Source organism: Patagioenas fasciata, chromosome 3, assembly GCF_037038585.1.
Source record: "Patagioenas fasciata isolate bPatFas1 chromosome 3, bPatFas1.hap1, whole genome shotgun sequence".
NCBI lineage: Eukaryota > Metazoa > Chordata > Aves > Columbiformes > Columbidae > Patagioenas > Patagioenas fasciata.
In genome coordinates, this window is record NC_092522.1 from 30340311 (window position 1) to 30368232 (window position 27922).

At 41.8% G+C, this 27922-nt stretch overlaps 1 protein-coding gene across 11 annotated transcripts in view; it reads right to left on the minus strand.

The window, feature by feature from the left end:
* The window catches only part of TRERF1 (transcriptional regulating factor 1), a 104092-nt gene that overhangs the window by 57446 nt on the left and 18724 nt on the right, over positions 1-27922 (minus strand). For 8 of the 11 annotated variants that reach the window (XM_071806038.1, XM_071806037.1, XM_071806036.1 and 5 more), the window contains one exon: positions 16623-16678. The gene's annotated coding sequence lies outside the window, so the exon portion shown is untranslated. Of the gene's footprint in view, positions 1-12838; positions 12897-16622; positions 16679-27922 lie in introns of all 11 variants that reach the window. The other 3 variants (XM_071806035.1, XM_065835140.2, XM_071806034.1) reach the window with 1 other exon arrangement.

Below are 27922 nucleotides of genomic sequence, written 5' to 3' on the forward strand. Positions count from 1 at the left end.
TCCACAACCCTAGGGCAAGAAGTAACTAGGCAGGATGCTTAAAGGGAGGTATTAACATTTTGCAAAGGGTGCACAGTTTACATTCAGTGTTGCCACTGACTGTTCTGAAGAGCTGGGAAAGCTTTGGGCTACAAAGATGATGAGAGGCGTAGAGCACCTTTCTTATGAGGAGAGACTGAGAGAGCTGGGTCTGTTCAGCCTAGAGAAGGCTGAGAGGGGATCTCATCAATGCTTATAAATATCTCAAGGGAGGGTGTCAAGAGGATGGCACCAGACTCCTTTCAGTGGTGCCCAACCATAGGATGAGGAGCAATGGGTACTGACTGAAGCACAGGAGGTTCCATCTGAATATGAGGAGAAACATCTTCGAGGGTGCCAGAGCACTGGCACAGGCTGCCCAGAGAGGCTGTGGAGTCTCCTTCTCTGGAGACATTCAAAACCCACCTGGATGCATTCCTGTGCCATCTGCTCTGGGTGAACCTGCTTTAACAGGTGGGTTGGACGAGATGATCTCCAGAGGTCCCTTCCAACCCAAACCGTTCTGGGATTCTGTGTCTTGCTAGGGAACATGCTGTATACGAGTCCTACACAAAGCAAGCCTTCAAAGGAGTCCAACTCAAACTGCACAGACAAGCAAGGGAAGAGGTTAGTCCCAAAGACACATACTGGGCCAAGCAGACCATCATTCCCCCACCTCTTGTACAGCTATTCTGAATTGCACACTGCACCTGGCATTTTCATTACCTCCACAAATGAGTGTCATACCCAGAAATTAGTTATTATTAAAAAAAAAAAAATACTGTCTTATAAAAATATGTACTCTTCACAAAAGTCAGAAGAAGCAAACTTAATTTATACGGCATGTAAGTCTTCCACTAACCTGATTTTACACAGCATAAAAATCAAAATGCTTACATGTAATAAAGGTATCTACTTCTCATTAGAAAATGAACTTAACATCACATCAACTCACAGCAAATAACACAATCTCTTACATATGTATCTATCTATATATCATTTATAAGTCCCAGTCAAAATGGATAACAGATACAGCAGGAATACAAAAGTACTTCATCACAGGGCAGCCTGGGAAAAGGGATAGATATCTTATCATGAAGTGTATTTAGAAAACCACAGACAGATGTCCTGTCATAAAGAATTCATTATTTACAAATATACTACAGAACACTCCATTTGCAATGAAGTACCATAAATAATTCAAGCTCAACATGTGTCAGAAGTGAAGACAGTGGCATTTACTCTGCCATCCTCACAGAGCTTTCCATACTTATTGAAACAGAGCTCTGCTATAACATTGCAAATGCAACAAGTACACTGAATTTTCATTGAAACACAACACTTCGTTCTCCACAGAAGGTCTCGCCACCAACGCAATCTAGATGGAGACTTCTACACGAGCATTGCCACTGTGGGGACAAGAGGTGCAATTCATTTGTTTTGAAGACATTAAATTCCTCATATGAATTTTCTTTTCACCCGTGTAACTAATATCAAAACACCAGCTCGGGCATGCTGCCCAGGTGCAGCAGCGTTGCACAGCTCTGTCTCGTGTCCTCTGCGCCGACCCGAAGAGGTAAATCCAGAGGAAGGCAAGAAACACAACCAGTGTCACCTCTGTCTTGCTGTGGAAACACAGGACAGCACTTATTGCACAAAGTGTGCCACAAGTTTGACACAGCGATGGAAACATGCCTCTGCTTGAAACTGCATCAAGATGAACTTTATTTTGTGGGTAAACAGCCACCAGAAAAAAAAAAAATATATCTAGTTGTTACTTATGTGGAATGAATCTGGAAAATCCACATAATGGTGGAGGGTCACTAGCTTTTCATTTTCCATGACTCCTGCAAATTTACCTATTTCTCAAAAGATCAAGCAAAAATTGCATAAAACCCTGGATCATAAGTTCATTTTCCTCTGTATTCTACCTGGACTATTCTTTACTCCAACAGGACACGTGCACGGACGGAAAACTTACTTTGTTTGACACCTTTAATCTTCCTAAAAAACACAAACAAAACCCCAAACCAAACAAAAAATCCCAACTACTGAAAACACAAACAAAGGAAAACAATTACAAAAAAAAAAAAAAAAAGCCCCCCAGAACCCTCCCTGCTCTAACTACAGATTCCCCTCTCCACAAAGACAGGTGGAGGCAGGACTTAGTGTATTTTCTCCCTTTTGAGTCATGAACCAAAAAAGAAGATTTCTCAAAGAAAGAAAAGAAACAACACAGAAACCCTGACCAGCCTAGTAGAGCTGGTGTTGGGAATAAATACAAGCACAAACACCAGACTTGGGTGGCACAGCATCTCACAGCATCAGGTGGTCTCTGTCCACCTCCCACAGACCTGGGAAGCAGAAGAGACCATTGCTGTCACCTCTCTGACCTTCCACCCAAGGTGTGCCACACACCCACATGCAAGTAGATTACTTGCTGAACTTCACAACGTATATATGTCGGCGATAATTTCCCTTACTAAAAGCATGTAGTTCCAACTCACAAACAAGGGATCGAGAATCCATCACATCCAGATGGAGTTGTTGCAGTCAGTAATTTAACGTACCTAATCATTTGTGTGCTACAAGTAGCCCAGATTCATCTGGTTTCGACTTTCAGATATTCAATCTCATTACACGTCCTCCTACTGAACTGCAGAGCTTTGTACTTTCTGTCCTCTATAGATATTTGCAAAAGACAACTCAAGCATTTAACTTAAAGTCAGCATGCTAGGCTTTTTACTGAAGAAAAAATTCTAACATTAAAACAGGTTTTCCAACTGTAATTGATCCCTCAACACTCCAAAACCGTTTTTCTTTTTTTTAATTAGGTATTTTGTCCTAAAGCACACAGACAAGAACTGGACTCTCTATTCCAGCAGCTATTCTGTGCCACCATACACAAGTACTACTATATACTCCTGCAGGACAGGTTTGCTTTTTGCATCCAAAGAAGGCTGTATCCCTCCTTTTAGCAGTGCTACAAGGATGAGGTGTTTTGTTAGCTCTTACCATCTCTCCAACTGCTTTTCAATGTAAACTGCTATCCAGAATGTAGCAAGCCTTTCCCTCTGCACAGTGTACAGAGGTGGCCTCGTCTGTGCTAACATTCGTACTACTCAAGTAAGTCCAAACCAAAAATAAATCAATCTCCTGTGTGACACAGGACATGTCATTATTTGCCATGCTCCTCTTTTTGTGTGGCGCTTTCAAATTTAAAAAGAAATAACTTTGTTCAATATAAACGATCTCGAAATGAAATTATCTCAGTTCTATCAACTAAAGGCTTTTAGTTACTTCTCTGTTCCCATTCTGAATAATTACATTGCCTCATCACTCATTTATACTCATTGCCATTATTCCTCTATTTGCTTCATACACACAGACATACACAAATGTGACAGAAGTCCCGGTACAAAATGTGTTCCCCGTTGCAGAAAAGTGCTGAGGAGCACTGGCTGTATATCTGATGTCCTCACAAGCAACAGTACAGCATACTGTTGTATACTGGTCCATTTTGAACAGTAGATACAGTATTTTTAAATGCAACCTTCACTTTCCCCTCACAGAAAAGCTTCATGAGTTAAAATACTTCTTGGTTAAATGAATGCAGGACTGCCTTTTTTTTTTTTTCATGCAGTATCTAATAAAGCATCAGCAACATTAACATTATGGTTATTAGTTTATTTAATATGATGATGTTCCATTAGACAAAATATAATACAATTGTAGGCTGGAAATTAACTATGGAAACATGTTGATATGGTTATATGGAGTCATGAAACTTTTTCAAATGCAGGAGCACTGTGTCTACAATACAGTTTAAACAAGTTAACTTATTCGGCTGTTTATGTGTAATAAACTTTTGCTCTCTGCTGTCATATCAGATACTCATTCTTCCAATTAAAAATTGTTTTGTTTTGTTTTTCATATACAGTAAAGCATTTAATGACTATTAAAAACTACAGTTGAAGTTGGGTCAGAACAACTTGTGAGAACATGTTGCTTCTTGTGCTTTCAGTTCAAAAAGAATTCCCATCATTATTAAATAGCAGTAATATTTATAGACAAAAGTACCAATTCAGTTGTACTACTTTTGCTTTTCTAGAGTAAGAGAAGTTTATCTTTCAGATCAATGGCATCAGCATTGCCATGATGTGCTGGAAAAGCAGCATGCATGAAGAAGAGCAGAGGCAGAAGAGTCTGAACCCGCCATCATAACTGAGCTGGACATCAGTTGATGTCACAGCCTGCACGAGAGGACTCCCTTGAAAAGCAAGAGTCCACACACCAGACCCAAATATCCAGCGCTGCTTTGCCCACACAGATTTATTTAAGGCACAGAAACACCATAATGTAGACGTAAAGAAGTTCTTTTCCTAGGCTAAAGTTTAATAGAGCTTAAACTTTTTAAGAGACGTCAAAGAAGTTTCAACACATCTCCTCGGGTTAGCATTGCTTAAGTAAAAACAGTGCAGCCACTTGTTGAATCCTAGTTCAACAGCAGAATAAATGAGTAGAAATAATTACTAGCCACAAAGCCTTCCCCGGGATATTTAACTGATTAGCTAAGAACGTATCTACCAGAGCTCATTTAAAAATAAATCTTTCACTGCTCAGAACTAAAAAAGGACAGCCAACTTGCCCATCAGAAGAACGCCCCTATCACCACGTAGCTCTTCTTAAATAGCCAAGCTGAGGACTCGCTTCTCTGAATAAGAGAGGTTTGGGGTTTTTTTGTGCGTTTTGACCTCCATCACAAAGTTAAAGGGTATCACTTGCCTCATTTCTGAGTGTGCTGGTATCCCAAGCAAGGGAGAGGGAGGGCTTTCACTGCTCACAGGAAGGTCACACCTCAGCAGTATCAACTAAAATAACCAAACTACAGCAAGCAGCTCCAGCCACCTGAGACGACGTGAATCTTTCCCATTCTCTGCGAGCTGGCTTTCAGCAAACCAAGTGATTTTTGTCAGCTCTCATCAAGCCTTTGGCAGAGGAGAAGCAGAGCTTGGGCAAGGCAGCCAGAGACACCGCAAAGCTGGGGACAGCTTGGACAGGACAGCAAAGGTCCCCAACCACTATGAAAAGAACCTGCATCTCAGTGACACTGAGCGGAGCAGATGAAGGCATCACGTGAAAAGACAACCCCACTGTGGACATGCAGCTTAAAATGACACTGTTATTCTGCTGGTGGGCTGCATGTTGGCCCTTTTTTCAGCTTTTGAAGTATGATCCAAACAGCAAAGTAGGCCAAGAGACCATTTATTGTAACTGCAGAATTCTAATACAGGTCCCAGCCAGTTACTTAGCTCTGCACTTGTCTTTTGTGGTTGCATGTATTTCCTATTTAAGAAAAGGACTACAGCAGTTCCTGGTTTGTCACATTTTCTTCAAATAAAGAGTCTGAGCAGCAGTTTCCTCTGCCTTGTGTTACTCTGCATTGGTGAACACTCTCTTCCCTTTCACTCCGCTCAGAAACGCTCAGCCACCTACAAAGCTGATCTACAGACACGAGGCAAAAAGATGAAGGATTTCAAAACAACATCTATGATGACAGTCCACGTGATTTTTTTCCTCCATATCTAGATTTCTATCCTCCCTTCTCCATCTGCACTTTCCAGCTGTTTCAAAATAACGAGCAAACATTTCTCCAGCTTCACAAATCTGGCACATTTCATTTTCCTTGTCGTTTAAGAGATACACACAAACTATTTGGTATTAATAGTAAGAACGCTATGCACTTTGTAAAGCTTTATTCAAAGCATCCTGTGATCTTCCACTGAAAGCACTAATTTAGCACCTTCACAGTACTTCTGAAGCATATATTATAATTCATCTCACACAGGTGGAAACTCATAGGCACGCTCAGGCTAAAATGGCTTGCTGTTGGGCTAACCACTAGAAGAACTCGTATTCCACCTCCCCAGATTCATTCTGTATTTCAACTTTTCTGGCCAATGCTTGCTCCAGCGCTTCCTGCCCCACACCTAACTTAGAAGAAGTCATCCCTTCCCTCCTCTCGTACCACACCTATATAAGTCTCTGGCAGAACTTCCCATAAATCTTTTTTTTTCCCCAAGTGTTTCCTGAGAGTAACTAACTAAATCATTAAGGAAGAAGTTCATCACCTGCTAAGAAAACTACTTATACAAGCAACATTCTCACCAACAGCAACCTGCATGGCTGTGTCTCTACATCCCGGATACCAGTCACGCTGGCTGAACGTGAAAAGCCGATGTTAACCCCTTCCAAATGAAAATAATACTCGCAGGGTCTGGTCTTTAAACATAATTTCCCCAGATAAGTGAGAGACTGCTAGTAAAACATCACATAAGTCTCAATTTGTTTTCAACAGGAGAACAACACCACAGAAGGTCAGTCTCTCCAACTATTCTTCAGATACACTTTCATGTAATTGTATAATAGTCTTTCTTTAATAAGAAGTAAATATAAACATACACAAAAGAGGACAAGCAACCAGAAAAGGATTAACGCTTTAATAGTATGGCAACATCTGAAAACATAAAGAAATAACTTCAATTTTAATCAGTAGTGAAAACCAAAATCAGGTATGAAAAAAAGTCAGTCTAAGCAAACGTGAACTTGTCTTGTATGACAGACAGCACAGGCACTAACTGTACATGACTCACTAGTGCTTAAAGTGCATTACTTGTTTGGATCCTTGTGCTAAAATATATCAACATGACATGCAGCCCTTTTTCTTATTTTAATAATGCAAGAGAACACTTTGTCATTAACCACTGCCAGCTATGGTTTTGCTGAACAGTGGCCACTGCTACTTTTACTCAAACAATAACAGGTCTCATTAAAACACAATAACAGAACTTCAAATTATCCTACAGATGACTCTTAAGTACCTGCTGAAATCCAAATTAAACAATAGTTTTCATTTCCTTTTGTGTCTCAAGTAGTCAGAGCCACAAAGCATCTCAAGACTCCACTCTTCACCAGGGTATTCAGAGGATGCATCTCATCCCTTTTGTTCCCTCGCATTATGTCTGGTAACTGGAGAAACAAGAACACACCCTTCACATCTGGCTCCAGCCCTCAAACCAAAACTGAGGTACACCACCTGGTCTCTCCAAGGGAGTGGAGCACATATCAGTTGCTAGAGAGAGAACATAGGCAACCCTCAGTGGCTCTCCAATGGCCTCTCTTGGGAGAAATGGGACATTTTCAAGGCAGCATGGTCCACCCAAAAGATCAAAGGAAAAAACACAGCAAACTGAACAGGTACCTCCCAAGTACATTTTTTTTCCAAATTTTTCTATCAGTAAAAGCTTGTTGGATATCCTCCTAGCATTGTGTCAAAAATCTCTACTTCAGTTGAGTTTTGTTAGTGGGATTGATGGTGTAAGTAGTTTAACTTCAGAGAACACTCCCAGTGAAGACTTCATCTTCACCTGGCCCTTCTTAATGCTACAAAAGAGGATGATACTTAAAGCTGCAAGTCAGCAGATGAAAGCATAGAGGAAAAGGACAGGAGATAATTTGTTCTTCCAAGTTGTCTATTCAAGAAATTCAGAGGAAGCTTAAGTGGGACACAGTCACGTCTACTCAATTGCCTGTTTTTAATAGCACAGAGTAGGACAAGGGCCAGAGAGTGTAAACTTTTATAAGACAAAGCATGCAATTGTCAGAATAACACTCAAGTTTTCGAACTGGTAGTGCACAGGATCAAAGTAACACCACTGGTATTTTAGAGGAAAAATTCATCTGAGCCTACGACAGACAGACCAGAAGTAGATCATTCTCTGGGCATCAGAAGATGGTTCTGGTGGGAGGGTACCATCACCCCAGTCCCCACAGGCTTCCCACGCTGCCCTGAGCAGGTTACCCAAGTTACTTCAGAAACGGGCAGTGAGATCCATAAAATGAGGCTGTGTACAACATCGCTGCAGAATGAAAGGTCTTGACCTTTTTAATCTCTAAGAGGTGTGTTCAAATACTATACTCACAGGCAACTGTTATAATAAATCATGAAAGCAGTATACTGTTAAGGCTCAGCATTTGAAAGCAAAAGGCTAATAAAGTACTAAAGCAACAAGCTTTTTTTCCTTCTGATAAAATGGAGGAGGAAAAACAGACCCAACCCTGTGGGCACACTTTGTAGACAAATTCCTTGTGACAATTTAGGAACTTTTTTCCTCCTCTTGTTTAACAAAATCACTTCAACAGTGTAAAAGCTGGCAATGCGGCTATCTCAGAAGAGGCAAGTTGCTCTATTCCTTATTGGTAAGGAATGTGCATACACACACACACAACCAAACACCCACAGGAAATTGAGAGCTATTCATTTAGTTTTAGTGAAGTCTTTGCAAGACTGTACCTTTTGACTATCAGTTGATGGTAAATGTGCAAATGTCTGGTACTTAATCTCATATAAGAACTAGACCAAAAAAAGAAGTATCAACATTAAATTTTACCTTCAAAAAAAGCACGCAAGTGGTACGAATACAATTCTCTAGAAAAATGCTACTTAGCAAAAACAAAACAACTACTCCCCCACATATATGCAATATTTAAAAGAAAGAATTCAAAGCTGTAACTATGTTCACACAATCTTGAACTGTAAAGTACAAGAAGTTCAATTTAGGGATTAAAAAAATCCTCAAAGTGTTATCTCTAACGACACCATGTACCCCTTCTCCTGTCATATTTTTTCTTTGGTATTGTGGGGCCTGATGGGATGCTGTTCATTGCCACTATTGGGGACCTGAAAGAAAATCTGAAATCACTTCTTGTCATCTGCACTGAACATGAAACCTGGAGCAATGATAAGCAAAAAAACTAATCAGGTTACTTTACCAGAAAGTATGTTTTTTGCTGGGTATAATTTATCTGAACAACAACTCATTTTAATACAGCCAATAACACAAAGTCACAAATACCTGGGAATTAAAAAAAACAACAACAAAAAAAAGACCCACGAGAGTTACCCTTGTGGAATTGCATTAGGGAAGACAACGATCCTGTAAAAAAGACGAGGGGTCATGGCAGACACAATCTAAACACTAACCTTCCTGCACAAATCTGCAACTAAGCAAGGAAACGTAGCCGCTGGATGGATAAGAACATTACTTTGTGTAAGGCAATGCAGGGAGGGAAAGTATCTAAAGAATAATAACAGAAAGGGCAACATGCATTTCTGGTCTATTCACTTCAGAAAAGAAAATACCACAAGAACAGCTAAAGATCCAAAACCATCTTATATTGATAGTTTTTAAAGTCTGCATATTAGGCTTACCAAATAGCATAATGTTTATCAGTGACTTACCAACAAAATGGCTAAACCCCCCTATCAAAATTTACTCAGAAGGTAAAGAATACATTAGCCAAAACTGGGCCCCAAAAAGGTGCAGCTGGGCAGAGGAAGAAGTTTTGAAGAGTTCAGAATTAATCTCCTCTGCCTGACTGTACATCATTACAGTCGACTGATGTGATATACAGTATGCATAGAAACTCATGGACAGCAAGCTCACAAAATGCAGTATTCACAGGAATCATGTATCTTATCCACTGACTAAAATCCTGTACAATTCCTCTGGTGGTTACATCTTCCCCACTTGGCAGCAGCGCTGTCTATTCAAAAATACAGACCTCTGCATTTTGGTAACTCCAACCAGTATGGCTCCTGGAGCACATCTCTTCAGAAGCACCAGCCGCTCCCTACACATCATCAGAATACTAAAAATCAAAGTTCATTTGTCTTCAAAGCGCTCCACAGCCTCAACTTAGGGTACTCTTGGCTTTTCCCAGATCCCCAGGACAGATTATGATCCACCATCCTGATGCTCTAGCTAACGTTAATTGGTGCCAGAGACTCGAATTTCTGTGTGGCTAAAAAAGGGACATTAACTCTGAGAAGAATCACTCTTGGCCGATCTGAGCATCAAAGCTGACAATAGCCAGATGTTCCTCTCCCCACTTTTTAACTCACGGCAACTTACATTCGACAAGAACACCTGGGCAACGTGCTACATCCCTCCATGGATAAAGAGAGACAAAAAAGTTTGTCTTACTGTTGCACTCTTGTCAAAACACTCTACCAACTGCAATTATAAACAAAACACCTACAGATTTAGGTAGTACAAAATATAATTGTCTAGAGTTCATCCAGAGGGAAACTATTTTAATTTTCAACTGGGATGTGTCTCCTTCTGTCATTTATAGTCAGGAGTGGGCATCTGTGTAAAGCAACAACAGAGGCTTTGGACTCACTTACAGAAATTACTGAGTGAGAGTTCATGATCTGCACTAATAAGACAGGACAAACAGACACCAGAGGCTCATTCTGGTGACAGAAGTCTGTCAATGTATTTCGCAGAATACACTTTCCAAAACTAAAGCCCATTCCTTGGAGTTTATGAAGTCTGCAAGTCATGGGTAGGTCCTGTAATTTCAATGTGCCCCGGCTGAGCATCAAGAGTTCAACCAGAGAGTAGAGTCCCAGTTGGCTTTGCCCCTGGGGCTGCAGACAGGCACCCCCCAGCAGCAACACCTACACCTGCGTGCCCCACAGAACACCAACACCTGAACGGGGGGGCTGGGGAGAGCCCTCAGCTCCTTCCCACATCAGCTCCTTCCCACATCAGCTCTTCCAACAGGATGGAAGTTGCCACCTGCAGCTGGGGGTTCAACCATGAACCAAGAGAGCACATTTTTTGTGGGAGACTAACAGCAAACAAGCTCCTGCCGTTCCCAGAGCTCTGTCTGGGTACCATAACTAATATCTTCCTTTCATTTAGATATCTAGGGGGTTTGAAGTTGTTTAATTTCATATGTGAACTTTTCAACTTATAACATTGGGCTTCCCCAACATTATTTTTAGATTTTTTTTTTAATTTTTATTTTTCAAAGCAGCAAGTTACTGGCACATCTCAGGTTAGCAACCAAGCCAGAGCCTGGAAACTGCACAGCCTCTACATGGAATGGGTTCCAAAAAAAACACCAGACTATTATCTCACTACACCAGTGGCAAGCCCTTAGCCGCACTCCTAGGCTTTCACCTTCAGCCTCAACTAGAATTCCCCTTTTAACTCCATCTGGCACACTGTCTCTAATTCATTTAGGAAAGGTTTGATATGAAGACTGGGCAGCCAAGAAGGGAGTAGCAGAGAAGAAGGAAAAGGAGAAGAGAGGCAGGCAACATTCAGCTGGTTGGTAGTGGGGGTTAGCACTTTGGTATGGAAAAATCAATCTGATCTGTTTCATAAGTTAACAGGAAAAAAACAAAACAAAAGACAGAGTAGTCCCCACAACCTGTTGTGTTCTTGGAGCCAAGGCTTCTTAAGAAAAGCCGAGGGGCCTCTCCATACCTATGGTAACAATACATGGCAGGACCTCAACATCTGAAGCACACTAACTAGTCATTTCAACAGTAAGTTACAAAGGAGTATCATCCCCTTTTTACTGTCGGGGGAGCTGACTCAAAGACAACCAAGGGAGTTGCCCAAAACCACACCACCAGTCATTAGCAGAGCTGCAGTTATAAGTTCCTGGCTGCCAGTACGACTTTCAAGCACTGACGCTGGCGGCCGCCCCGCAGCCACGGAGCTGGAACCCTGCACGTTCCCCCAGCAGAGGTTCCCCTGCCCCCCACGCCATCCATCCGAGCTCCACTGGCACCACCACCATCAGAGAAGGAAGCAAGCAGGGTGCATCCAGCCAGGGTGGCGGCTCAGCGACAAGGAGCAGCAGCAATGCCCACGTCACCCTGCAGACATGCTCCAGCAGGCACCCACCCCAAAGGGGTGGCTGCAATCCCCCAGGTCTGCCCTGACGCTCCCCTTGTCAGGAGCCCAGGGAACCCAGCTCAGAAAAAGCACCCTAAAGCTAAGTTGGAGCCAGCAGTTTTGTCAGGTTTAGCAGCCCGCACTGGCTTACTGAGTGGGGTGGGGTGACAGATAGGCAACACGCATCCCAGAGACTGCAACTCTAAGCTACACCCATCTTGTCTGTGCTTTACGTACTCTGAGGTGAACTTTGGAACAGTTTACTTCCCAAGCAAAAGCTGAAATGGCTCTTTCCATCTTAACCCTATCGTTTTAATGTGTATTTTACAGTACTGATTCCAGTTTTTCTTAATTGCTTGGTCAAGAGTACAAAGTTACTGACATCCTACAGAATCAACCAGCTCACAGTGAGGATATTCTACAATGAAAGGTTGTCTTTTTTGTAAAAGTAGTTTGCAGAGCATTAAATAGGTTAATTTTCCATCTCAATTTTTATAGAAGCAGCACAACTCTCACCACAAGCAGCTTGGGAAACCCAACGTGACAGATATGGGAAGGGAGAAGCGAGCATTCCACTTCTGAATTAAAAGCAGAACCACAGAAATTCACTTTTCATACATGATTAGTCCTAATTTATATATAAACTGAGATCTAGGTCTCTATTATATTAGTCGAATGTATTCCCTTGCTTTCTATATTCCACCTGGTATTTGCCTATACTGAGTTTTCCAGACATTCCTTCCAACTCACTTGATCCTTTGAAGCTGACAGTTACCTACTCATTCAGGAACTGAAGTAATTTATTCTTTTAGAAGTGTTAAACGTTTACAACTTGCAACATCAGATTGTGCAAATATTCAAATCTTCTGGAAGAAAAAGAAAAGGAAAAAGCATTTACCTTGATGTCTACATTTATGTAGATATTCTCTACCCCTCCTAAACTTTGTTATCTAGATGCTTACGCATGAGAGATTTCCCATTTTTTTCCCTGTGCTTTCCAGGTACTTTCCACATACTGTGACAAAACAGCTAAATAACACAAGAAAAGGAACTCAAATTACCTGTTACTGTTTTATTCAAATTAGCTTTCTTATTTTGAAAATTTTTCTGAGATGGCTTCTGTGGAGACAAAAATATTCATAGGCAATGTCAAAGGAAGTTATTAAAACTCATCTAGCAGTGATGCAAGACTTTTGCACCGAGGTGCACTAACACAAGAAGATACCACAATGTACCGGCTCAGACAGAAATCATTCCTGGACTTTGCCACCAAAATAGAGTGTTACTCCCAACCTAAGACAATAACAGAACCACACACAAAATGAAAAAAAGCAAGCAAACAAAAAAAACCCCAACCATAACAAGTTACTGTAGTTCTGCTGCTGTTAAATCATGGCTTTCACTGCCAACACTCATTAAAAAAGAACAATCAGAAAATGTTTGCAAAACAGATTGCTATTATAAAGTACATTAACAGCTACTAAGAATATACATCAACCTACTGCTTTTCAGACAATCAATATTAATTGGCAACCTAATTTGGAACTGTTAAGGCAAGCAACCTTGGAGCTGCAATTCATCAGGTCTAAGCTAATGGCAGGTGAAAACAGGTCTGATAACAGTTACTTCCTTGTGATTTCCTTCCAAAAAATGACACAATGTCGTTTCAGCAATCAAAGTAATTTTTATCTCATAAACGTACCTCTGAAAATAGATTAGGCCATATAGAACAATTTTATATTTAGGATCTGAGCTACCAGGCAGACTCATGTGAAAGGGCCCTGGGTTCCTTGGAAGGAAGCAAGATAAAGGCACAAGGAAATACGGGGGAAGGAAAAGAAAATATTGGGTGAAAGGTCTGGCACCTATCAACATTACTGCAAGCTTGCCAAGTCTCATAATTTCATCATTAGCCTTCAGGCATATTAAAAGAGCTATTATTCATTTTTTTATTCAATCCTGTCATGTAATAAATAGGATGGACACCAAAAGCCAGCCATTACATACATGGAAGTCACCATGGCTAGGATTAAAACAAGATTATTTCCTGCACAGACTGGACCACTTCTCATCGTTTTGAACAGACCTAAAGGACAGCAACCCGTTTAATTGCAACAGCAGCAAGAAACACGTGCTTCAGAAATACTCCCCCAGAAGAAACAGCAGGGAATGGGTCAGGAAATATCCATAAAAACTGCAAGCAACCAAGAAAAAACACAGACAGGAGGCACAAACAGAATCTGAGGGCAGGTCCTGATGAGACAGGATCCAGATGCCTGTCCTGGAAGGCTGGAAACTCGAATGTAAATGGGGAGAGGGAATGCACAAAAGGAGCAGAAGGCTAAAAATCAATCAATAAATAAACAAACAAACATTGATGCCATAGTAGTAAGGGACAGTTGAAAGGAGGGACACCTGCAGTCTTGAGAAGGAGCATGACCAGGACATCAGCTTCTTGTGACACTGTAGGAGCAGGAGTGGGACTGTGGCATTTCTCCAGCCCAGGTTGTTGGGGAAGGGATAAACTAAGCCCTCTCATATAAAGTAGAACAAGAGACACATATTCATAGCTCAGGATTAACTTCAACCATGAGAAGGTATCACACAAAACGAGGACAGAATATTTTCTTCTAGAGGCAAGAGACAAGAGCCAGTGGAAAGTACTCACTCCTCCCAGAATCTCATTTTAAAGTCAGTCCTGCGATTGCCAGGGATCTGGCTGACGATTCCTATGTGCCTGGGGCTGGCAATAAAGCTGTGGCAAGAGAAGGTGTCGTGGCCTCAAGCTGCAGAACTTGCTAGAAACAGAGGCTCCTTGGAGGTTGTTTTATGAGGAAAGGGGAGAGCATGGTCATCCCAGGAGACATGGCACAACAGCAGACTGCTGCTGGGCCACAAGAGCTGCCCATGCTACGGCACATAGATTTATTAATATCCGCTTCACAGAAAAGAACAATACTTAAACTATAAAATATATATACACTATATAATACACATATGAGAAGTAATGTCTTAGGCAAACACCAGCAGCTGAATGAGTACAAGTGCTGTCCCACACACATGCCAGAGAAGCCCACAGCACTGCATCAACACCAAATAAACACGCTTCTCAGTCAACTAAATTTGCTAGAACAAAGCAACCTGAGGACAAGCATTTCCACTTATCCTGTTCCTGGCCACGTTGCTTCTTGAGGAAGGCAAGGCGTACACGCGCCAGCAGGGATGCCACAGCGGGCACTGCGCAGCCCCCGGCCGCAGCCACGCTGCGCGATGGGACGGCAGCCGAACCACTCGTCTGCGGAGGGGTGCCGGTGCAGGTTGAGCTGAACACGCTCTAAGAAGTCCTGAAAGCAATTTTAATTACCCCTTCTTGGAGCACAGGTAGACTGGTTTGAACATGTGCAAGTGAAGAAGCTTGTTTAGATAATAAATGAGGTATGTATGTGGGGTGCTTTGTGTAACAGCTCTGCAGACTGCAAGACCTCTCACCTGAAGAGCTGTATTTTACCAACTATACACGTACAAGACCACCTTCAGGTAGAGAGTAAGCCACTACATAAAACTATTCATAACACAATTCAACAGTGGCATGAAAGAGGGTAGTTTGAATGGATTAAACACCCAACACTTGCAAAAAAAAAAAAAACCTAACCTAAGTCTTTGCTTCTTGCATACTCCACACAGTGCCAAGAGCCACTCAGAAGTTTTCAGTTCTTGCTTGGGCAGCCACCCTCCAAAGCCTAACTCTACTCTGCAAACAAAACCTAAAAGGAGTAAAAACTACACCAAAACACACACCTAAAACCTTACATGTCTACAAGAGCTGGATCCCTGGCTCCGAGAAAAAGGTAATTTAGTCCTGGTCCTCATACAATGACATCATGCATTTAGCTGTTTACACTACATTTTCCAATCAACAGTCAAAAAGAACAAAAGGGATTTTCGAGGCCTGTAAATGGCACAGAGCACAGGAAGACAGAGGAGACAAAACGAAAGACAGAAGTGACAGAGCTGAATAGTCGCAGAGTAGATCGTAGGTTGAAAGGCAGTGACAATCCCTGTGTAATACTACTACTGTGTTTGGCTAGCTGTCGTTTGAACGTGGTTATTCCAATACCTAATAGTTTTAAAGACAGCTACTCCTCTCTGCCAGTGGAAGCCTTTGAACAAGAAACCAAAAAAAAGATATCTATCTAAACACTGCCTTTTAAAAAACACTGCTCTTCAAAAATAATAATAATAACAACTCAAAAAATTTTAAAGAACAATAATTTTAAAAATCTGCAAACCTACAGCTTTCTTCAGCAAATTAGTGACAGCAAGTACTAATTTCAAACTCAAACCTAGACGTTTTCTACTCATATACACTCTGTCCTAACAAACAGTCCAAATTCAAAAATACTGCAACAGGAAAAACAAGTTTTAAAGCATAGAAGTTAAAACAGCTCAAAGATCTTTTTGCCTTTCAAATGTCTGTGGGTGAGGGGGGAGAGCAATTTCTCAAAACTGAACAAAAACTCTTCTACCTCATCCATTCCTTTATAAAAAGCTCTAAAATAGTAGGATAAGCATGACCTATCCTGCTAATCCCCATGCCTGGGAAGACATACATTTTTGTCTTCAGAACTCTGTACATAGGTTTACCAGGAGAAAGGCCTAGGACAGAAGCTGGACAGAACAGAGATGGTCTCTGCTCAAAGGGTCAGAGGTAGATGAAACTGAAAAATAAATATCTCCATTATCTGCAGGGTTCTGCCAGGGAAAGAAATGTTTGTCTTCAACCCAAACAACAAACCCATGAGACTTTTTTGTGTAGGAACATGTTTATCTTACCCTCTCTCTTACCTTATCAGACACATCTCCTCGTCCTATTCAGAATCCAGCAAGGCATAAAATTCCATCTGTAACAAAAGGAAAAGTCCATTAATACCTCCTGATAACCTTACAACAAAAGGTTAATAGGCAGTTCCACAAAAAAAAAAAAAAAAAAACCACCACAAAACCTTCTGCTGCCATTCCAGTATAATCTACACCCCAGGCAAGTTGCCCTCCTGTCTGCAACAACCTGGGAAACCCGGGTATAAAGGTATTAAAGATGTTGTAACATGTTCTGTAAGAAACACACTCTTCCTCCTTCAGCAAGGATAACAGAGGTGGCCAAAACGCACAGGTTGCCCTGCCGAGTCATAAATAAGTCTGCAGCATCCTCTCATTAAGTTAAATGAGTATCAAATTACATAATGTGAACGGTTGTAAAATGAGACCAGTGGTAATGGCTAGAAATAATCACAGTGGCATTATACATCACGGAGACAGTTTTCCATCAGTGTATCAAACCTGGGCAGGCAGCACTTTTTACCTTCAGGCCAAGAAACTGTCAGTATGCAGCCCTTCTTAAACATGGGAAAACATGCAAGAAATGGATGGAACAAAGCTCTCAAGTATGAGCTTAAATTAAGCCTACCCTGAACAAGTACATTTAATTTCTTAACACCTTTACAAACCAGACTTTCAATGCAACAAAGATGTTCTTATAACACAGGTAAACATGATGCAGACTGGCATACCTGGGATCAGAGGAACGAGTACCACACACCTAATCAACAAAACTGTAACCTTGGAATTGTCAATAAAATTTACAATCACGACCAACTCGGGCTTAAACAAACACCTTTCCGTGGTGCTATTAAGAAAAGGAGACATGACCTGCAATCCAGCCAGTCCATGAGTCACTAAGGGCAGAAGAGAAACCTCCCATCTGGCAACTCCAAAAAGCATAAGAGTCTGCCTAGAGTGAGAAATGTGAATCGAGGATCTCAAAAACCAAATAAACCAACCCCTCCACACACCCTTTTCGCTTTTTCCGCATCCTGCCCATAAGCTCTAGAAGCTTGTTAGTCCAGCGCCATGCTGGAAAAGGCCAGGAACGTGAGAGAGTGAAACAGCACACCATGTGAGAGAATACTACTTAAACAAACAAACAAACACCATGAAAAACACCTCCATATTTCAATCCATTTATCTCTGAGAAGATATGGCAGGAATGGAAGGATTTGAGGCAAATAGTTTTCATGTTTGCTTACTTTTCCTGCAGTGATGCTACTAAGAGTAACCTTGCACCTAACGCACAAAACTAGATGCAAAGAAAATACTGTGTTTTAGTGGTATGATGTCCGCAGTTTTCAGCCTCACTCGGTTTTTCTTCAGCACCAAGCAGCCACAATGCCAGCAGAGCCCAGCGGGAACCACAGGTGCTTGGTGCCACAAAAAGGTGACATCCTTCACCGCCTGCACTGCCATCTCCACGCCACCAAAATGGGGATGGCGGCAGGTGGGTCCCCAGCCACGAGGGCCCTAACTACCTGCTCTGGGATGCTTCTATTTTTCCCCTTCCTTCAAGTGTGTGTTAGTGTGCACTTCAAATGCTAAAAATAAAACCTTCATGCAGCAAATATCATTTTCACATCTTCTACTCATGATATTTATTTTTTGGCATTTCCAGAATAATACAACAGCATACTTCCACCACTACAGGGTTTTTTTGTATCTTGTTTTGGTTTTTTCTTCTATATAGAAGAGAAATCTTGTCCATTTAACAGAAAGATTTGCACAAAAGAGAGCCATTGACCAAGAGCCCACTTAAGTATCCTTACCCTCCTACTCCTCTGCCAACCCAGAAAAATTCCTGAGCACAACCTCTTCCTGGCTATTTTCAGAGAAACTGCAGCAATCATACAAGAACAATGGGGGAGTTTGTTTTACTCAAAGAGTAAATGTTTTGTGGCTTCCAATGTGAATATTTTAATTAATGGATTTTTTTTTTAACTCTCTGCTGCCATACTTGTGTTCACATTCACACAGAGCTATCAGGACAGAAGCTGCACTCAACTTCTATAGCACAGGAGAGAAATACAACACAGATTAGTAACACCTTGACTTCAGAAAAAGCACCTTCATAAGCAAATTAAACTTCACCAGGCATTCGCTGGGGGAGACGTAGGACAAAAAGAATTAAAGAAAAATGAGTCTGCTCATTTCCTGCGTCCGGCTGAAGGCTCACGTTAGTTTCCATTGAGATAGTGGCCCTATTTTAATAGCCAACTTGTAGAAAACCACAACTTAATTTGTTTCCAAAACAACATTATGCCCAGTGACCAAGCCACAAGGAGAAAGTGATGACTATCTTTTTGCCTCGGCCATCAACACGATGGCTCCTAACCACCCTATCAGTCTGCATCCACTTCACAGCAATGCTCAAATCTCCTCTTAACGATCCGTAAACCAAGTGTCATGGACCCTTGCCAGCTGGATGAGACTCAGATTCCCTCTCTGGGCAGGACAGTTTTGGTGCTACGGAAGGTGGCTGGACAGAGCTGCCAAGCCATCCTGCACATGCTCCTCTGGTGGTTTCTGGATCCAGCAGCAGCCCCAGGGACAGGCAGCTCTTCCACTCGGAACGGTGCCTCTCCCCGCAGAAACCATCTCCCTCCTCTGCCCCCAGATACCGGCATAGAGTCCAGATGCAGTATCAGCATGTGGCTGGCATTCGGGATTTTTTAAAAATTTTCTTTTTCAAATGAAGTGGGACACAGATGACGCCTTTTCGCCTTTCCCAAAGCCTAATTGGAGCATGAACGTGGACCTGTGTGAGCTGGGAAGCTCAACACCATAGCATGTTTCTGAACGGCTGCAGAAACTACTGCAGAGATCAGTTTAGCCTGAACCAGTCCCACATGTGGCAGTGTTTCCCTTCCCCTGCTTTTATCTGAATGGAAGGTTTTGTTCTTCTTGTAGTGACCTCACCACACTTGATGCCTCTCAGCAACATCCTTCCAGAAGTTCAACAAGCAGTTCCATAGAAATTCCCTGCACTGTCAGTAATACGCGTGCTACCCTGGGTAAAATCCTCACCATATCTTTCAAATATACTGCATTTGTACTCTTCCACTGCCTCATGCAAGATGTTCTTTGTGCGCTCATAAGACTTCCCAGATTCTGTGATTCTTGCAACCACCATCCACACCAGCAGCTCCATCACCTCCAGGTCACCACAGTGGTGGCACTTGGCTTGTCCATCCCATTAGGCAGCGGCTAGTGCTGGCAATGGGGGAGCATGAAAAGAGGCCCATCGCCCTTTTCCCTGCAGGGGCTACAAACTGAAGGAGGAGTGAGACCTCCTGACTGCAGTTCATTAAGAGCAAACCTTCCACAGTTCTAAATGAGTAAATGCTATCAACCACTCCCCACTAGGATGGGGGAGGCAGGGAGAGAGGACTCCCGGTTGTTAATTGTGAGAGATCCTCTAATTTGGTGGCAGTAGTAGATGCTCAAGGCAACGAGGCAATGGCTGTTTCTGCACGGGCAGCCTGAGGCTGGTGCTCACACAGAAGGCAGCAAACATGAGCAGATACATCACCCCCACGGTGTGCGCCCACATCAGCACCTGTCTCCTCCCAAGGGCAAACGGAGACCAAAGGGCAACACTGGCTGAGAGCTCCGCCTGCGGCAGGACGATTCAGAAAGACCTGTTTGCAAGACCTTTCCCGTCCCTGCCAACGCCACAAAGTGAAACTAAATCTCCTGACCCTGCGTTTGAGTGTTATCAACCACCGCTATGACTGTACATCCATGTACAATATCAGTGTTAGCTTCCACAACAGCAAAGGCTTAAAAAAACCCCAACCAAACGCAAAAAAAAACCAACAACCAACACATTTGTTTCCCCATATTCCCCATCAGGTTTCCTGGCTATACATGTAACATTAAAACACAGAGTGAGAATGAAAGAAGTAAATACCTCTGCTCTTGCAAAACAAATTTGTACCACTTTTCAAGAAAGACCACAGTGAGGAGCCCTCAATAGGCATGGACTCTGGAAAAGGAGATCTCTTAACAAGTGAGCGACCTAAGGCTTTTGCTGGTCCTTCCATCTTCCTCTCTGACCTCTTCCAGGGAGCCATGGCACTCGGCTTTTTTGTGTGCCTATTTAAACATTAATGAGAAATTCACACCACCTCACTGGTATCTCTGTGGCCTTCTCATCAAGGCAATGAGTAGAAACATAAGTCCTCCATGCCCACAGGATGGAAAAGAGAGCAAGGAGAGAACAGATGAATGTTCATCTCTCCTTGCCTCCAGCAGCAGTCTGTACTCTCCCACGCAGAGAAAGGGAGGCTGTACAATTTGTGGAGGCCAAACTGCTTGGAAAAAAATGTAGAGAGAATGATGGCAAATTCTCTTCTCTATCGGTTCTCTTACTGTAAGGAAAGTGTAAGTCATTCATTGAGTTGCTAGTGGAAGACGAGACCACAGGGTCTTTACCAGGCTGCCTGCATGCAAACTGCGGAGCTCAGGATTGTATCCATTCTACACACCCACCACCTAAAATATTCTGCTCACAGACTGCTTGTAGTGTATGACTCCTTATGGGGATTACTTTTATTGGCAGATTACATTTTTTGTCTGATCCCAGGAACACATGAAAAGGACCCAAGGCCACTCTGTTCTGGATGTTAATTCCCAAAGGCAGGACTACTCTGTAGTCTACCTGACTCCACACAGCTACTCCCTAACCACAGAGTAGGTAGCCAACAACAACATGAAATATCAAGGTTGGAGCAGTCACCACCATACATACACACTTCTTTAACTGATTTGTGCCTCAAAGGTGTCTGTCAGCACCCAGTACTGTACATGTGCCAAAGGAGAGCACAGGGGGAGGCTCTAAACAGGAAACAGAAGCTCATCTCAGATTAGCACAGCTCACACAAGTGCAGTGCTGTGCCCAGATTTCATTTTGATTTGCAAACCTGGTTGTCATTGGCTAAGAGGAGGCTTAAAGTTTTATCAAAAAAAAAGCCAAAAAAAAAAAAAAAGGGAGCTAGAAAACTAAAACACACAAATGAAGCTGCCCTGGCAGCACTCAGTACCTTTCATAGAATCACAGAATGTCCTGAGTTGAAAGGGACCCACAAGGATCATGGAGTCCAATTCCTGTCCCTGCACAGGACAACCCCACAGTTCACACCATGTGTCTGAGGGTGTTGTCCAGTCTCTTCTTGAACACTGCCAGGCTTGGGGCCGTGACTCCTCCCTGGGGAGCCTGTTCCAGTGTCCACCACCCTCTGGGTGAAGAACCTCTTCCTAATGTCCAACCTAAACCTCCCTTGGCACATCTTCCTGCCATTCCCTCGGGTTCTATCACTGGTCCCTAAAAAGAAGGGTTCAGCACCTGCCCCTCCTCCTCCCCTTGTAAGGAAGCTGTAGGCCACGATAAGGTCTCCCCTAAAAACTTTAAAACCTATGTAAGAGGCACATTTCTCAGCCCCTGTTTTACAGCATCTCGCTTCTTGCTTTCCCACCTCCCCTTCCTGCTGAAGGCAGCCACTCCAATGGGCACCTCCCAGGTCTCTCATCATGTGCAAAAAGATGCAGCAGAGAGAGTAAAACTGAGTGTCTCCCTGCTGCAGGGGCCTGAGGCAACACCAGCCACCTCTCATCTCAAGAGTCCCTCCCCACCGCCCCCAAATCCCTACTACAAGAGGAGGACTTCGTTGCCTGTCGAGGTGTGTTACAAGTAAGCAGCAAAGTCCAATACCAACCCAGCTCCAAGGAAATATTAAATGGCACCTCAGTGGGCTGACAGCAGGCTTCCAGCTCTCACCATTAATTCCAAAATTAACAGACCTGAAGTCATCATGTTGCCTGAAGACAGCAGATCCTACCCTCAAACACACACGCCAGCTATTGCCGCCACGGTTTCAGTTACACTAATACCTGCCCAGTAGGAACCACTCTAAAAGGGTTCACTTGCTTATCCTAACTCATGATAAATCACTGTAGCAGAGACATACTGTAACTAGTAACTTGATCAAGGGCAAGGTGAAAGTTTTTCTCTGGGTAATCTAGAGAAGAAATCTGAGCCTTAAAGAGAAAACTTAAATGAAGACTGAGAGGGGGAAAAAGCCCCACTATTTAACATTAGTATTTATTAATATTTGGGCTTCAACTATGCATAAACAGACAAGAATCTCTCTGCCTGTGCACATATCTAAGACTGTTTACAAATGAAATCCAAAAGGATGTCCTCATTTTATAAATAATTTGATTTGATGACTACATCAGAAAAAAGTGCAACTTGAGACTACATATAGAGGCAAAACATTTGGCTACTGATGTCTAAACAGGGGGGCAAAGACTAAACATCAGACTCACTAAAACGCAGCAAATTGTTTATGATTGAAGCTAAGCACATAACATAGTGCACATTTAACACACATCAAACCGCAACTTTTTTTAAAGTCTAAAAGCAGTCCTTACCAGTAAGTCATTTTAAGTATTCAGTTTAAGAGTCTCCTAAATGTAAACACTCCATCTGTTCCTTGTACCTGACCACATAAGCCATCCGGCAATGCCTCACTCCTCCGACGTGTCAGGCACAACACATGGGAAAGCACTTGTGGAGCCATGGGGCCAGGTAACACATAGGCGGCATTGGGAGAAGCCAAGGAATGAGGAGAAAAGGTTCCTGAAAAATTTACCAGCTGAGCTTAAACCCTGCAGTTTTGTTCTCTTTCGTCACATGCTCCCCTACGTGCACATACATGGTTGTAGTTACAAACGTATGTAATTTGCTTAAGATCAATCACTTTGCATGCCAGGACAGTGGGGAAAACAAAGTCTGCACACAAGAAACTCATCATCCTATAAAGAAGTATTACTTCCAGCTGGAATTTGATCTTCAGTTTAGTCAAATGCACAAACTTTGCTCCCAGATTTGTTTCTCATTTGAGAACCTTCGAACAGCAACAGGTTGAGTGAACTGGGGCTGTTCAGCCTGGAGAAAAGGAGGCTGAGGGGAGACCTTATCACTGTCTAAAACTACCTGAAAGGAGGTTGTAGCATGGTGGGTGTTGGTCTCTTCTCCCAAGTAACAAATGATAAGACAAGAAGAAATGGCCTCAAGTTGCACCAGGGGAAGTTCAGATTGGATATGAGGAAAAAATTCTTCATGGAAAGGGTTGTCAGGCACTGGAACAGGCTGCCCAGGGAAGTGGTGGAGTCACCATCCCTGGAGGGGTTTAAAAGGCATTTAGACGAGGTTCTTAGGGACATGATTTAGTGCTAGTTAGGTTATGGTTAGGTCAAAGATGTATTCGCTACTCAAAACTTGAGGTAGATTTCCTAAATTGAGCAATTTTTTTTTTTTTTGGTGATGTTCCCTATTGTCTGCTGCAAGCCATAACGCCAGGTTGTACTCCAAATACATCGCACAAGGGCATGCTCTGAGTTAAAAGCGAGACACAACCAAGACGTCTATATGCAGAAGCAAGGAATAGAGGTTTTTACAAAAAAAAAAAAAAAAAAAAGTAGTGTACATGGAATTTTGGTGTAGTTCAATTTTGTATAGATACTGATAGTGCATATACAGTATCTGATATACAGTATCAGTAGGCAATATCTGATATACACTATCAGTAAGGAATATCTGTCAATAAAGTAGAAGTCTGTGCTTTTAAGAGGACCCAGAGGAGCAATGAGGACTGCAAGAATTTAACTAGAAATCAGCAAATACATGCAGTAAGAAAGGCTTGCCAGGATGGGATCCTTAATTATGACTTCATCCTGCACAGCTCCCTTGAAAAAGGATCAGCTGAGACATCTTGCCCAAAGCAGCTCCTACAGAGCACAACCCAACCAAAGAGGAGACCAGGGTGCCAAAAATAACAATTTAAAAAGTTTTCCTCTCAAATAATGAGGTATCCCTTATAATTCAGCCCTATAAAACCGGATTTGTCAAGTTCTAAATTGGGTTGCAGCAATATTTCATTACAGCATAAATCTTCCTTACACTCTGGTAGAGATGCCTAATAATTTAATATGCTTTCTCTCTCTTTTTATATATATTTTTTTTTAATTTTTTTTTTTTTTAATCTGGAAATCATCAAAAATAGCCTGAAATAGGCAGCTATTTAACACTCCATCTTCCATATAGGTATAGATTCCAAAATGTAACTGGTTCATATTCTTTGCATAGAAAACCATTTTCAAAGTGCATTTAAATGTAGATTAAGAAAGGTTGTAATTATCTCTCTTGGGTTTCTTAGGTAGGTCAGTGCACATCCTACAAAGGCTTCTGTATCATCCCATGATATTCACTAAGCATCCTTTTTTTTCTGAAAAAAGCAGAACCTCTTGAAAATAATTACACCAATGAGTAAAACTTTCAGAAGAAAACAGTGGGGTTCCAGAGCCAGAACTTTTAGAACTTTATTTTTTCTTAACTTTTTATTAGAAGTATCAGAGCCCTTTCTTTCTGAAATCAATTACTACACAAAATACTGAATTACAGCTGTCTCAGATACTACTTTTTCAGTGCATAACATGCACAGACTTCACACAAAAAGAAAAAAAAAAAAAGAAGATATTTAAATGGATGGGGGAAAAAAAAAAGAAAGAAAATATATTGCCAAGTAGTTGTTGTTATTACAACTTGTATTTTCCTTTCCCTCCCAGCTAATCAGGTTTGGAATAAAACAAACACCATTTGAAAGTAGTTACAATGTCTATATAAGCCACCACTGTCAAAAGTTAAGAATATGACACATGACATCAAGCACTATGGAATATATACATTCTTCTTCATGAAATAGATATGATGAAAATGGCTACATAAACTAAAGATTGCTTGAAGTTTGGAAACCCAATGATGTCATTATTTTCCTGCTGCTGCCAAGAAGTAAGCACAGTTGACATCCTCCCTTCCTGCTGTCCCGCTTCGCTTTTCTTAACCCAAGAAACACGGGATGGGCATCGCAGCACTTCAGTGCTGGAGTAAGTCCATTTTGCATCTCACCAAGCCTCTTTTAACAGCAATTCAATAAAACCTGCACTCCCAGGAGTTAAAATAAAAGGTAAACTGCCCTCTTATTTGCCACGTCTCTACGAACACATATGCTATTTTTTTTATTTACCCTGTTCAGATGGGGGTCACTGCCAGTGCACAGAGAAGCTAATTCATGGTCGTGATCCTGCAAAACCCTGCTAGGAGAAGGCCCCAGAAAGCGTCTAAATCGAGTATGCAGTAATTAAGACGTGTTTGACTAGCAGTGCTTATCGCACGATTGCACTCCCTAGAGTGGAATCTTGATACAGGCTTAAGTCAAGATAGCGAGTGTCACAACCATTTCACAGCTTGCCGTCAGATCTTTGAGGTAATTTCAAAGAAGGGGGAAGAAAAAAAAAAGAGAAGGTTAAAAAAAAAACACAACACACACTTCAAATATTTTGCACTGGGACAAGGCTTTAACAAAAACGTTATTTTAGTTAGCTGACTGACTCACTTTTCTCTAAGATTCAATAATATCAATCAATTCCTAAAAAGTCAGGCAATCTAAAAGCAGCTCCTTGCAAAAAAGCCGGGTTCGTACCATGCAAGGAAGTTCCTAACCCTATTCTTAGACTAACGTATGGCCCACCCTGTTGCTTCTCTCTCGGTTCCTATATGGAAACAGTGGGAACTTTATTTTCCCCCCTTTCTTTGTTCACCAAACTTCTAAACTTTCCGTGCTCCACCCCCACCCAGGGGTGCCCAGGCTGCGGTGGCCACAGGAGAGCAGAGCTTGGCTCCTGGGCTGGGGGGGTTTCTGGGAGCCTGGGTGGACATGGAAGGCTGTATTTTGCTGTTTTGGAGTGAAACACTGGGCCTAAGACTGGTAACAGGAAGCTCCTTAGTTAACCATATCTCCCAGCATTCCTAGGAAACAAGCTGGGTTGGGTTTTTGTTTGTTTTTTTAAATTGTTTTTATTAAAAAAAAAAATACACACCACACAAACAAAAAGAACCCAGTTATGTAAGATTAATGCCCAGCCGGTTTCCCCGTCAGTTTTTAAAAACTGGGTTGGCTTTTCCAGCCGAGGAGGAAGTGAGGCCAGAGTCCAAGGGCTGCTGGGCTCATGCCGATCTGCAGAAACTCCGTGGAGCTCCCTAAAATTATTCTAAATTCATTTATAGCTCTGCCAATAAATGGAAAATCTGCTAAAAATGTTTTTCATATATTGAAACTGTACTAGCCTTAAAAATGTAATTCTAGCTGAGTCCCAACTTCTGAATTCCTCGGATAAAGGAGGGACCTGTCTCAATTCCTGTCTTTCTAAATTTGCTTCCCCAGGCATCTCAGTTAATTCAGCGCATCTACTACAATAGAAGCTTATTTTTTGTTGTTCTACTCTGTACTTTGTATTTTACAACACCTGTAGTTACCTATATACACAAAATGCATAGTAGAATTTGTTTGTTTTCAAACAAATGGCACACCATAAATTTAAGTAATATAAATATCTGACCTTACATTACCAAATCACCAATACTTCAAGCAAGGATGTTTATTCAGTTAGCATTTAAAACACACACATTTCCCAAAGAAAAAACACACAACACAAGAAAACACAAAATCTTCTCCCTACAGTGGCACTTACTTGCAGAGAAACGTTAACACTTTCCTTAACTGGAGCATTTTTATAGCTGGGAAAACAATGCATAAAGGATTAGCTAAATTCATATGCTCGTACGTCTATTAGTTAAAATATTTCTTCAAGGAAGGTTAACCAACAGAGTTATGTTTAACACACACAGTCACACAAGTAGTACAGCCCACAAAATACTACCAACAAAAATATTTGTCTAAACGGCAGAGGAAAGACATACACAGAATCACAGAATGGTTGGGGTTGGAAGGCAATGTTTATTACACAGGTGGATCATCTCATTAGCCTCAGAGCTTTTATGGTATTATAACAGTATAAGTTTTTAACAATTACAGCCTTGGTTAGTCTTTGTATCTGGCAGAGTTTGCATCTACTACTTCCACTGCATTTAGTCTTGACTAAAATTGAAATCAAGGCACACCGTTAAATCAAGGTAACTTGAAATCATGGTACACCAATTCAATTATTAACATCCTCAACATTCACCACTGCCCTCCCTTTCTTCAAATCACAAAATAAAAAAACCAAAACAAACGACACACAAAAAAAAGAAACCAAACCAAACAACCAAAACCAAAACAAAACAAAAACAACACATCAGACAACAGCACACCAACCTATCTCCAACACCTCTTCCCAGAAGTGTGCCTTTCTAGGTT